The 14008-nt window shown below is 32.2% G+C and overlaps 1 protein-coding gene across 1 annotated transcript in view; it reads left to right on the top strand.

Moving 5' to 3' along the window:
* The first annotated feature begins 4350 nt into the window (after positions 1 to 4350).
* Positions 4351 to 14008, top strand: part of Hk (potassium voltage-gated channel subfamily A regulatory beta subunit hyperkinetic) — a 56600-nt gene continuing 46942 nt past the window's right edge. The window contains exons 1-2 of the mRNA XM_088234183.1: positions 4351 to 4881; positions 8845 to 8942. The gene's annotated coding sequence lies outside the window, so the exon portion shown is untranslated. The remainder of the gene's footprint in view (positions 4882 to 8844; positions 8943 to 14008) is intronic.

Below are 14008 nucleotides of genomic sequence, written 5' to 3'. Positions count from 1 at the left end.
GTTAACACCACTAAAGGCTTTTATTCTCCACTTCGTCTCCCTGCTTCGCTTCAACCGGACCTCGCCGCCACCTGGAATATTCGACCGCCGCTACCTCCTGGACTTGGAACTCGGATACTCTCTGGATTGGATTTTGGACCCCGGATAAATTATACCCTTGGCTACTTCCCCGGAACACACCCCGCCGTTTCCGCCGACGGAGAGATACCTCACAACCCGTTTGCCTGCTTCAGGATTGCAGCCGCCAGTGCTACTCACTAGCGACCCCGCAAGGGATCTCTAGGCAGCGATACCTCCCCCGGAGCTTATCGTTCGTCAGCTGAGGCCTGCCTACGCCCAGCCACTCTGCGTTGACATCAGCCCCTATACTATACAGTTCTTGTGACTGGCGCGATTGCTACGGAAGCTAGTGATCCGCCGCGTCTGTTACAGGGAATAGGATTTAAAAAATGTCTCCTTACACGTGGGAAAAATTATAGCATTTAATTGTACGACAAAATATCTTGAAAATTTGTAAAATATATATTTAAAATGATTTTTATAAAAACGAACTACTTTGCATGACGTCACTAGTTCTTCCGAATCGACCGATGATAATAGAAGTATGATAGATTTCCGATTTACGGTATGTCAACTGACGAATCGGCAGAACTCGTCAAAAAGAAGGGGAAGAGAACTTGAGGCGTCTTACGCAAAGTAATTTCAAAAACACGAAACTTTTAAAAATCACAGCACTGATAATTAAAAAAAATATTTCCAATAATATTAAATTGGCTTAGTGTAGTAGCCTATTGACAATTTTTTTTTTTTAAACAGCTGAACTTCCTTATTGCTGCGTATCTTGACCATTTTTGTTATTAAGAAGGTAAAGTGGTGCCAGTCCATCAACAATGAAATATTTCAGTGTAAAATCACCTTTCAAATCAATATTTCGCGTCCACGCTTCCAGGAATTGAACCTGGGACTTTGAACATGGTAGGCGAACGCGCCAACCAATAAACTACAAGGCGGACTTGTCTTCACTTGATTTCCCTTTTCTGGATTTTTACCTGAGAGTAGAGCCGAATATACCACCCCTGGTATTCTGAACGCAAAATCGCTCTTAGAAAACGCATTTTAATGTGTTTTTACGTACTAAATACACGCTAACAGAGCGCAATTCCGTTCAGAATACCAGCCCAAGTGTCTATTTACTATAACTGAATCTTCTATGATATATGAAAAGAAGTAATCAATTTCAGTAGATCAGGTTTTAATATTTTTTTATCTCTGAAACGTTCATTATTTAATATTGTCAAGAGAATCCTACGAAAAAAACATAATATACAAAGTGTACGAGTATGTAAATATCTTCGTATGTATATAAAATAATTATTTTAATATACAATTATAAGCTTAATATTTTTTGTTGGTTTGTTCCTTACTTGTTTTTAATTGATCATTGCTTTGCACAATTGGTATAACATTTATAATATTATATCACACATTTATTTTACTTACAAAAAACTGCTTTTCTCCATGGACGAAATTTGACTTCTGCTTACAGACCCACAAGTTTTAGGGTTGCCAGACTAAAATGTTTCCACATATATTATGGAATTTCGGAAATTAAAAAAAATAAACACATGCATAATACATATTGAATGAAAGACGTATCTTATGGAAATTCTATAGGGATATCTAAAAAAGCCTTCAGCTAAGAGAATACATCTCCAGAAGATAACTAAAGCTTTTTGTTTCTTTAAATATAATTTTACTATGTATATACATATAATACAGGATAGAGTAAAAAATTATATTAATAAAGAATAAGAATTAAATAAAAGTGTGATCAAACAAATGGATGCCTGACATATCACCTTCATCAAAACTTTCACTTTCCGTTGAGTCTGAGTCCGATTCAGTGTCAATATTAAGTGAAAAAAGAAATTGGTCATCGAGGTTTAGGCAATCATTTCTTTTATCATATTTTTCTTCTACACGGATGACGTGGTCAGTGTGCTTTTCATTCCGCTGAAGTAATAGATTGAAATGCCTCTTTAATCAATTTTGAGATTTTCGCTTTGTCCCTTCCAATATTCTTTTCTGCAACCTTTCTTTTAACCGAGCTCCAAATCAGCTCTATTGGGTTTAGGTTTCAGTGATACGTAGGCAACCGTAAATTAAATTTCTATGACCATTTTGAGTAAGAATATTGACGATTTTGTACACTGGAGGCTTTTGGTTAAATTTAATAATTTCTAAAAGAGCCAGTTTACGCATTGTAGGTAGATACGATAAATGGTTTTCCAATACCCAGTCGCGAAATTCTTGTGTCTTGTTGTTTTGAGTGGGCGTTTTATTGTGGGGTGGGGGGGGGGGGTGAAAGGTTTCTTTTCACAAATATCTTCGAAACTATCAGTTCAATGAAACTACAATAAATTAAAGTAAATGAACTTTTCTTTCAAAAAGATGCTTATGTTTTTTTAATAGGAGCAATATTTTCGGAGAGTCAAGGCAGGCAAAATACAAAAATTTAAAGAAAAATAAAATATTGTAGATTTTTCGTCCAAGAGTATGGCTAAAAAATACTTTATACGTTAAATGGTAGATTTATATATATATATATATTATCAAAATAATGGCACTTTTTTGAAAATTTTTATAATTTCAAGTTCAAACTTCATCGTCAGACAGCATTTTTTTTTTTTCTTGGAGTGAAGTTAGTTGGCCATTTTCTTTGAGCACGTTACTCAACATTTAAAAAAAAAAAATATTCAGATAACCAATAAAAATACAATATTAGAACTAAATACAGTTTTTACATTAATTAAATACATATATTTACATTAACGTTTCCCATCACGTAAAAGAAATAAACAATTCTTGTGTACACAATGGGAAGTGATGTCTTACAATAGTTTGTTTATTTTATTTTGAAATATTGATATTTTTTGGGATAACGGTGTTTTTTAATAATAAAGAAGAATTATAAATGTACCTTTTTAATATATTTAAGAAAGAAGTGAAAAGTTACATATGTAATTCTTCTTTATGATTAAAAACACCGTTATCCTAAAAATATCAATAATTCAAAATAAAATAAACAAACTATTAAGACGTCACTTCTCATTATTTTTTTATTTTAATAAATCCAGCCAGTCTGCAAGCATTTGGACATACTCAAACATTGTTGAATCCAAATTCCGCTTACTAAGGCAACGTTATTTTTCCCCTTGTTAATTAAAATTAATGAAGGGATTTAGTAGCTATTTTCAAATAAAACAAAACCCAAATTTTCGGAATAGATTCGTATAACGCCAAAAACTTCTTGTACATGCATTTTTTTTAAGTAATAATTCCTGAATAAATAAATACTTAGGTCCATAAGCAAAATAAAACATCCTTATTAGTTACCATACTTATAACTTTAAAAATTTGGGAACTATTAAATACGACCCCATCGAGAGTACCAGAAACAAATCGAAGGTAATATTAACTACACAACATATCGAGGCTATACTGACATAATGCATTAAGTCAACAGTCTTCATATATTTGAAATATTTTTTAATGTAGGTGCAAGATGTTGATTTTATGCTATGCCTAGAATAAAGATGACTTGTAAAGCTTTAAAAAAAAGAAGAAAATTGTGGGAGAAATAATGCGTTGAAATAACAAAAAAGCTTTAAATGCGATTATCTCGGAACTTGTTTTAATGACTTAATGCATTTTGTCAGTGAAGCCTCAATATTATAATATGAGCAGTTGTAAACAACCTGTATGATTGTAGAAGGGTTTTTTAATTTCTCCTACATAATTTTTTTTGACGCTACTGTTTTTATTTTACAGATTTCGATTTGAATTCAAGCTTTCATTTTTACTTATGGTGTCGCTCACGTTAAAATTGAACTACTTATACATACATACTTACTACTTTTTCGTACAGGATTAGTTTTTCCATACATATAAATTAACATTATAACTTTTATTATCTGCAAAAAAATATTGGAAAAAATTCGACTTTGGGTAGAAATAAACTTCCTCTATCAGCAATCCGCTAAGCAAAGTCTAGTACCTACTACCCACAGCGGAAAGACTTGAGTTGAAGGAGACTTGAAGAAGAAAGGATTCCCGTTTAAGAATATTAGCAATCAATGGGGTGTAATATGATAAAGTTACCTTTAATGGAATATGTACGTTAATACGAATACTAATATAGACGGTTTTTGTATGGAATCCCAAATGTGGGTAAATGAAAACGGACAAGTATGTACCTACGATGTCGACTCCCAAAATAATGTGAATAATGGAACGAGAAAGCTTAGGTACCACATACAACTAATATCTAATAATAACTGTTGCGGGCTCACTGACGTCCTTAGTTCTGTATTTCACGCTCGTGGAGCATTGGAAATTTTTCAGTTCGAACAATATGTTCAAACGACAGAACACGTATTTTTTTCATCCAACTCAATTTGTTGTTTATCGCTGAACGTGTCGCGCATATATGTCGGGTGTTAACATACAAAAATAATAAAATCGTGTGTTTAACTGCTGCATAAAAATATTTACAAATCGAACACAGATAAAATACTAAAATATCGATTCTCACTAACGAGTGATTTTTGACGCAACGAGCTTTTCTATGCCATTCAAAATCAGACATTACCGCAATTAATAACTTATTGGATTTGCCCAAAGAATAATATCGATTTACCTATTAAGAGATCAAAAGTTTGAATTATAATTTGTTTATTGACAAGTGATAAGTAGGTAGTTGTAGTGCTATGAGATGATCTCGATTCTGCGCAATTTGTTTGTTTCATAAAATTATTACATACTCATAGAAATTAAAACTGGCTCATCAGTTTTGGATATCTTACCCACCTCCGTCCGCAGGTAAAGTGCTTTTCAATTTAAATAAATAAATCTAATAATTTTGTATGAAGGTTTTTAGGTTAAGCTAAGAAAAAAATTAATCAAGTGAACCAGATATTTATTAAATCTTTTTGATAGTGATAATTATAAATTTAATTTGTATAGATGGTGTAAAGTATTGTATTTTATCTTTCTTTTACAATAATGTTTTCTTTCTATTTCGGATGTATTAATATGTATGATATGTATGTCTATGTATGTGTACGAAACTACAAGAGTTTTTAAGAGTTGGACCTATATTATTGCACGATGCCTAGATCTTCACGGAAACTTGGCTTCATCCAGACATCAACACTGCAGAACTCGGATTGTATAACCACAACGTGTATCGCCTTGATAGAAATAAGAACACCAGTTTTGTAAACAAGAGGGGGTGGTGTGTTGGTAGCCGTCAAAAAGAGTTTAATATCTTGAAGATTCAAGACTGTGCATAATGATGTTGAACATATCTTCGTACAAATCAATTTAAATAAGTTTAAAGAAGTTATAGGCTGTGTATATATTTTATCACTATCTCATCCAAATACTTACCAAAATCATAGTAAAGAAGTTGAACTTTTGAAATTTTCCTATCCAGACGCTAAATTTCTTTTAATTGGATGCTAAATTTCTTTTGCTTACAATCTTCCAAATATTATGTGGGACATAAAAGATACTGATTTTAGAGATATCATGAATTATAATTGTATAACAGATGCTGAAAGAGATATAATTGACATGTCTCAATATCTAAGTTTAAAACAATTAAATTATGTGAACAATAAAATCAATCGTACATCAGACTTAGTATTTAGTAACGATACATCTACATCTGTGTGTGAGTCACTTGATGTTGTTTTTGTACCAGATGGATATCACCCTGCTCTAGATATAAGTATGTATAGTTTAGGTACCAATAATATAGAGTCAATAAGGTCTTTCCGTGATTTTAACAAAACAAACTAGCTGACTATTTGTGATTTTCTTTCAAAGGCAAATTGTTTTTTTTTTAGAAGGTAACAGTTTAGAAAATATTGTTGATGTATTTTATGAAACTTTATATACTTTAATTGATACACATGTTCCAATGACCAAAAAAAGAACATCTTCATTAAAAAAAAACAGCACATAAAATGTCGAGAGATCTGTCTGATTATAGCATTTTTCAGAAGTATAGACACGAATGTAAAAAGTTTTCTCTCAGTTGCCATAGCAAATATATAAGCAGGATTGAAAATTGAACCGATGTTAAAAATATATTCAATTATTCTAAAACTCTCAAAAACGACAATACTTCTTTACCACATGTTATGCACCATTCCTTAAAAACTGCATGCAATTTAAATGATAAAGTTAATATTTTTAGATTTTTTTTAAAAAGTGTATATGCACAAAATAATCAGCAAACCAATTTAACTGAATGTAAAAGTAACGTAAATTTACAACTATCCTGTCTTTACATTGAGGTTACGCATATGAAAAAAAAGTATTCAACAATTAAAATCCAAATGTAGTTATGGGCCTGATAAAATGCCATCCATGTTCGTTAAAAAATGTGTCGATTGCCTACTTTATCCACTTCATATAATTTTTAACAAATCTTTGTCGAAGGGACACTTTCCTGAATTGTGGAAATCAAGTTTTTTAATTGCAATATTTAAGAGTGGAGAAAGGAGTGACATCACAAATTGCAGACCAATATGCATACAATCTGCCATACCAAAACTTTTTGAAAAACTTATTTTAAATAAAATATATTCTTGTATTAGCCAAATAGTAACCACTCATCAGCATGGATTTATGTCTTCAAGATCAACTCTTACTAACGTTATTTTATATGAAAATGTTATTTTGGATTCTTTTAAAAAACAAAAGCTGGTTGATTCGATCCATACCGATTTTAGCAAGACCTTTGATAAGGTATGGTTAAAAATTTATGTGAATAAACTATCTAGTCTGGGTATTAGCGGCCGTATGCTGAATTGGTTTAAAAGTTATCTAACCGGTAGAATACTGGCGGTAAAAATTTATGACATTCAATCTCATTCCTTCTTTGCCACAAGTGGTGTTCCTCAGGGATCCCACTTGGGTCCAATACTGTTCATTATCTTTGTAAATGATGTAATAGACATATTTAATGATGTAGAGGTATTGTTGTTTGCTGACGATATAAAAATGTTCAAAGTAATAAACCCTGTAAATGATTGTTCAACTCTACAGAAAAATCTTGACAAATTGTTTATGTGGTGTTCGACAAATAAATTACAACTAAACATTAGAAAATGTCAGGTCATGCAATTTTTTTGAATAAATAATCCTATCTTATTTGTTTATCTTATTGCAAAGGATAAATTAGTTTCTGTTTCTGAAGTGCGAGATCTAGGTGTCATCTTCGATCAAAAGCTGTCTTTTGTCAGTCACATAAACTGCATAGAAAATAAATCCGTAAAATTGCTAGGCTATATTTTGCGAGTGACTAAGAATTTGATAAATATCGCTCGTTTGAAATTGATGTACTCAGCTTTGGTTAGGAGCCAGTTGGAATACAACTCGACTATATGGACTCCGTTCTCACCAATATACGCCAGAAAGAGTTCAAAATTAGTTTTTAAGATACATTAACTTTAAACTTGGAATCAGATATGAATTTATTAATTATATTTTTTTATTAAATACTTATAATTTGTTGAAACTTACTGAGAGAAGAAAAATTAAAGATTTACTGAATTTATTAAAGATTGTGAGCTTTACATGGAACTTCCCAAATCTATTATCACGCATTCACGCACTTCAAGGTACCCGGACGAATGACTCGTCGAGTACCTTCCGTTTAGTTGCAATTCGCGAACCGTATACTCATATAATGCTATTCCGAATCGACTCCATGTACTCGGCAATAGTTATTCCGACGTTGCTGATATTTTTCACATAAAGTATAGCTTATACGAATCAACTCTATTTTATCATTTCAAAGATGGTGAACGGTAATTTACATAGTGCTTTCTATGTTTTCTTTTGTATGGGTCCTATTGTGTTCCATGTGTACATGTATACTTATTTTTTAAATTACTTTAATTGTTATTATTATTACTATTTTATTGATTTTTCCAAAGACAAAAGAATTTTATTGTATTTAATATATCTATATTTTGTACCTCTTGAAGAAAAAAAAAAATTTTTTTTTTTCCTTTTAAAATTTTACCTGCGCACATTGTTTGATTATTTTTTTTTATAAATAAATATGTTATTTATACAAAACTGCTGTGTTATATTACTTTAGTATTTATGTAACATAATACTTTTCAATGAATTTTTTTAGTTTTTCACATTATATTTAAGTGTATATATTGTTTTTAATTAGTATTTTTTAAAGGTAAAAGGCACTGCGTGCCGTGTATATTAACAAATAGATAAACATTATGGACTGTCAAAAAAATGATTTTTTTTATGTACGGTCCCAAATGAGTTTCTTTTATAATTCCTGGGAGTATAATATGTACTTTTTGTATTATATGTTATATTAATAATAAAAAAAACAACAAAAAAAAAACCTACTGTCATGGTAGAAATCTCGTCCACACTTTTGGTAAAATCAGAGATATAATAAATGCATATTTTACATACTTGTCAGTGATGTTGTTTTTTATTGACAAAGGTTACATTTTCTGATGATATTATACAATTAAGATTTATTTTGTAATATTCGGATTTTGTTTAAAAAACATTCGTGTCATGGTTACTTGAGATTTTAATTTATTTTTTAAGCCAATTAAAACTTATTCGAACGTTTTCTAAAATAATTTTTAAATGGATATTTTCAATACTCCGGCAGGTTGGCATCAAAATTTTTACTATTCGAATTGTAGTACCCTCCGATTTTATTAAAGGTATAGAGATCATACATATTGCTCCTTAGTTTGACAATCCTGTTTTAATTTTGACTAGCGTGTAAACCAAGTTCTGGGACGGAGGACGATGATGCTCCTCTCACAGAAGAAGAAATTCAACAACAGCAGATTGAACATGAGGCGCAAGTTAAAAAGGTCAAAAGGGTTTTCTTAATTCTTGCACATTACACAATAATAACAATAATCGTTGCACTTAATATAAGATAATATTTATTTAGTAAACGAAGGTGACAGCTTTATTTTGATAATTTACCGGTTTTTTATTTTTTAAATATTTTAATTGTAAGTATTATTTTATTATTGTTTGTTGCGCAAAAGCTTTTTCTGGCTCATTTTTTTATGCTTTATTTAGTTTTTTTACAACATCATATTCTAACAACATTATATTTTATCATATTTTAATAACATTAACGATCTCTTAGACGAATGTGTGGGAATTCAATGTATGACAGGGTTACGAATGATGAAATCGGGCGAGTGTAAATCTGAGTCAAGTATAATTGATAAGATTAAGAAAGCGTCTCTGAGATGGTTCGGTCACGTAGAACGAATTAACGACGAAAGAATGGTAAAACAAGTACATATGGCTAAAATGAACGGCAACGTGAGACGAGGACGACAGAGGAAGACGTGGCATGATCAGATAAACCAAAATCTTAATTCTGGTCATGTCAAAAGCAGACAGAACCGAATGGCATGTATGACAAGATGTATGAATGTGGAAGAAGCTAGGAATGTATACCAGGACAGACGTGTGTGGCGGTCCATTCTATCTGCCTACCCCTACGAGGAAATGGCGTGATCGTTGTAGTAGTAGTAGTAGTAATCATTCATACAAATTTGTTTTTGAAATTTTAAGACTTTCCGTTTAATTTATATCTTAGAATAGCTTATCCAGGATTATGTAGGTACTTAACCGTCGTCATTTATTTTCATTTGCAATCCATTAAAAATTGTAGGCATTTTTCGAATCAGAAAACTGATCCGACTTAAAATGTGTCGGGTACAGACGGGGTCTACGTTCAAGGCGCGCGGAAGGAATACGTTCGTGAATGTCGACATGCCAATTTTTATCGAAACTCAACCGGACAGTATCACATTACACTACCGCATGCCTTCGTGCGCTTTGAACGTAGACCCCGTCAATATCACCCACCTCCATTCCTCCTGGTTCTTTGCCAAGCCGAAGGCAATATTTAACCACGTTAATTTCCTTATTTAGTTTGTTAATCTTGCAGGAGACTGTCCTTTTGCTCGCTTTGTCTCTGTCCATCTTCCTTTATTCTCTTCTTGTTCCTCTTTCTGACATCTCCAAAATAGGGCAGAAATATTTTTCTGAGTGTCGATGTCGTGGAAAGTCTTTCGTTAATCGATAATTTTTGGAGGATGACGTTCGTACGTCTTGCAGACATGGAATGAAGCAGCGTGGATAACTCGTGCTGTGATTATCGCTTATTGCGTATGCCCACATACTAATATATTTCAAAACAGGAAATCGAACTATGTGTTAGTAAAAAAATTCAAATAAGCTTCTAGATTTCATGCTCAGAATTCTGTGTAGATTTCGAACCGATATTTCGACCGAAGTTTCGCTCAACAAAGTTTGGCAGTAGGTTCTTGGAAAATATTGGCCATTCCGAATATAATAAACTGCCTGATGAGCCGAGACACGAAAAACTGAATAAAAAATACAGAAGTGTCGCAATTAAAAAACTTTTCTAAAATATTTTTGATGGTGATAATTATTAATGTAGTTTATATAAGATGGTGTTTATGTTCCTTATACAATAATGTTTTCTTTTTATTTCGGATGTATTAATTTGTATGATATTGTGTATTGTCAAAAAATGTTTTTTCTTAATTACGGTCCCAAATGAGTTTCTAATAACTCCTGGTAGTATAATATGTAAATTTTGTTTATATGCTTTATTAATAATAATATTACATTCATAGCTATTTTTGACTACATTAATTTTTATATGTAATTTTATACACAAGCTGGTCGTGGTCCCATGGTAGTACCATGGACTTGGAACTACGAGGTCTGAGAATCGAACTCTGCTCGACTACGGCTGTGTGTTTTCTATTTTTCTAATACGGTTATTTTACAATTACCGAATAGACTCCAAAATTAAAATATTTGGTTAAATCTTATAAAAAATATTCTGCATACGCAAATAACATACAATAGACGAATTTATTTAAACAATTCATTCGTATCGACGGTAAAAAGGCTATGTGACTGATGCGCCCACTTTGAGCGATATTATATTTTACTCGGAATTTTTATTTGCATCGTATGAGCCGACTCCCATGGAGATCGGAGCTAAATTTTGGCGTTTACGTCAAAAACACTCTTGTCTAACGTTCATAAAATTAACTGATTTACATTACACAACACTTGATTTTTTAAAGAATTGTCGTTTAGGTTTACTTTAAAAAGTATTTTTGGACAGTTCAACAAATTTTGCTTATTGGTAAACAAATATCGTTACCACATAAAACATTTTACTTAATCTAGAAATGAAATTTGTATGTCGTTTGAAATAATTAACTTCAAAACATATGAAGTACGAAGAAAACAGTAGTCATTTTACCCTTTTTTTTGCTGTCGCATATTTGGCGTTTCAGATAAAATTCCTCTGTGAGTCAAATAAGGATTTTATCGTTTGAGCAAAATGCCCTTAATTTTTTAAAAAAGGGTGGCGCTGCAGCCACACACAGATCAGTTCAAAATGGCGGACTTCAAACGCCGACTGGCGTTTAAATTCTAGATTTCAAAGCATATGAGTTGGTTATAGTGATTCATGTCCCGGCCAAAATAAAAATCGGATAGTATTTGCCACCATACATCATATTTTATATAATAAACGTCAAACTATTACCACCATTCAACTAAATTATCTTTTACCGAAGCATATAAATATGCCCATGGATTCTATACATTCAGTTATAGAATACAGTACATAAAAAAAACATAATCTGGGCTCCATCACAGTGATCTTTTTCGAACTTGTCAGAAAGTTTCCCAAGCCTTATGAAGTAGAAGTCCTTTCTCACAAAGATTCAAGTCGATGGAGCGCTTTATCTGAGAAATACTTCAGTGAAAATCTTACTGAAAAAATTAGTCGTATTCGGATTGCTTTGTTCAAAAAATCTGCACCAAATAAAATTCAATGTATCCAGAACCACATGGTAAAGATATTTAGGTACAAGGTTTGTTACTGATACATTCCATTAAAAAAAATTGTTTGTAAATAATAAATGAAACTACTTCAATATTTAGTATTCAATACTTTTTAGAATATTCCTTGATTTCTTAAAATCTTGTCTTTCGTTTTTATTTTACCCCTATCAATTACATAAAAGCAAGGTGGTCAGTCCTGCGCTCCAGATTCTTGAATACAGTACTGAAATATATTTGATGGGATACAGATGACGCGAGAGAAAGAACTCAGGGTGAAGGAGATTATCGCTATATGGCAATGTAAAGCAATCGGGGTTGTATCTCCATACGAGTAGGTACTTAATACTACCAGTGGTGGTATTTTGAATCTTCGCTACGCCCTAGAGAGTGATTAATTTGAAGATTTTTTTTTAATGCGACGACACTCGGCTCCATATAATGGCCACACTGATGATTAAACGTCAAAAACTGCTTAAAAAACGGAAATTTAACTAATACGTTTTGGTCAATTCAACCTAATTAAGTGTTTTGGGTAATGCTCAAGGTCGCAATAATGTTCTAAATGAAAATCATAATGTTTGATTTCATGTGTTCATATTTTTTGACGTTTAATCATCAGTGTAGCCAAATTAAATTAGGAACATATTTAACCAAAAACTAGTCACATGGAAAAAATAAATATCCCCAAATTAACCATCCCATACCTTTTTCAGCCACGGATCCCTAGAAAATCAAGCATAATTTTCAAGGACCCCCTTAGTAAAAAAAACATTAATAAACTTCTGACCATTTATTTAAGTAATACAAATACAAAAAAAACTTTTTCACAAAAAAAAAGTTTGAATAATTAATGCACAACATCAACACCAACACGGTTAATTAATGTGAAGGTTGGTGTTGCTTGTTTGCAACTAAATAAGTGATATTCGGGTTGATGTTACTTCTAAGTTGTAATCTCGAATCAGATTTCACTTATAATCTGTTTCTGTATTTGTTTTTAGTATGTACAAGAGCAGCGAATGCCTATTTACCGAGGTATGTGGTTGAGAAAAGCAGTAAATGTTTCAGTGCTTCTCTTGATATTTCCTTATAATCTTTCTTTACATTCACCTATAAAGTTGATTTAAAGTATTCTTCAGAACTACTTTTTAATGCTGAATCACAAGATAGTTCTATAAATTGGTTTTCCTCTGCCGTTGTCAAGCCAGTAATATCAGTAACGCCTGTGTTGAAAGGGTTTAATATCCCATTTTTATTTTTGTCGTGTACTGGAAAATAATCCCGAAACGAAGACCTTGAATCCCGGAGGTGTTTAATCATTTTGTTTTGTACTTGTGTTGGCAACATTGCTCCACCAGATGATTCCACAAACGCTGACTGTGTAGGAAAGTGATTATAGTTTTTTTTAATTATACGATTTAACCAAAGGTCTTATCATCGTTTAAATGTAATCTTCAACTTGGAAGATGTTGTTATCTCTCCCTTGTAGACTCAAGCTCAGCTCGTTAAGGGCACTAAAAATATCAGCTAAATATGCTGCCATTGTGAACCATTCAAAATCATTGAAGTGAGCCTACAAAATAACATTCTGATTTTGTTTCTCAACTCAAAAACACGCGACAAAACTTTGCTACGAGACAACCAACGCACTTCAGTATGCAAAAACAACTATTGATGAATGCTCCCCATTTCTTCATAAATGATTCTGAAAACACGGGAAATTTGAGGCCTAGCTTTAATAAAATTCACCACCTGTACTATGTCGTCTAACACTGTTTTCAATTTTTCGAGCATATTTTCAGCAGATTATGCCTCCTTTTGAATGCAGCAATGATGCCAGATAATAGGTGAATTCGCGCGTCGGAAGTCCTATTCGTGTACCGGTCATAGCCGGAGCACCGTCGGTGCTAACTGCCACACATTTATCCCACGTTATTTCATGAGCGGACTTAAAATCGTTTAATACTTCAAATATTGCTTTACCTGTAATGTGCGAAGGCAGAGGCATACAGAA

The sequence above is a fragment of the Micrasema longulum genome, unplaced genomic scaffold (genome assembly GCF_059751315.1).
Source record: "Micrasema longulum isolate JH-2025_06_02 unplaced genomic scaffold, ASM5975131v1 h1tg000086l, whole genome shotgun sequence".
Lineage (NCBI taxonomy): Eukaryota > Metazoa > Arthropoda > Insecta > Trichoptera > Brachycentridae > Micrasema > Micrasema longulum.
This window is presented reverse-complemented; position numbering and strand designations above follow the sequence as displayed.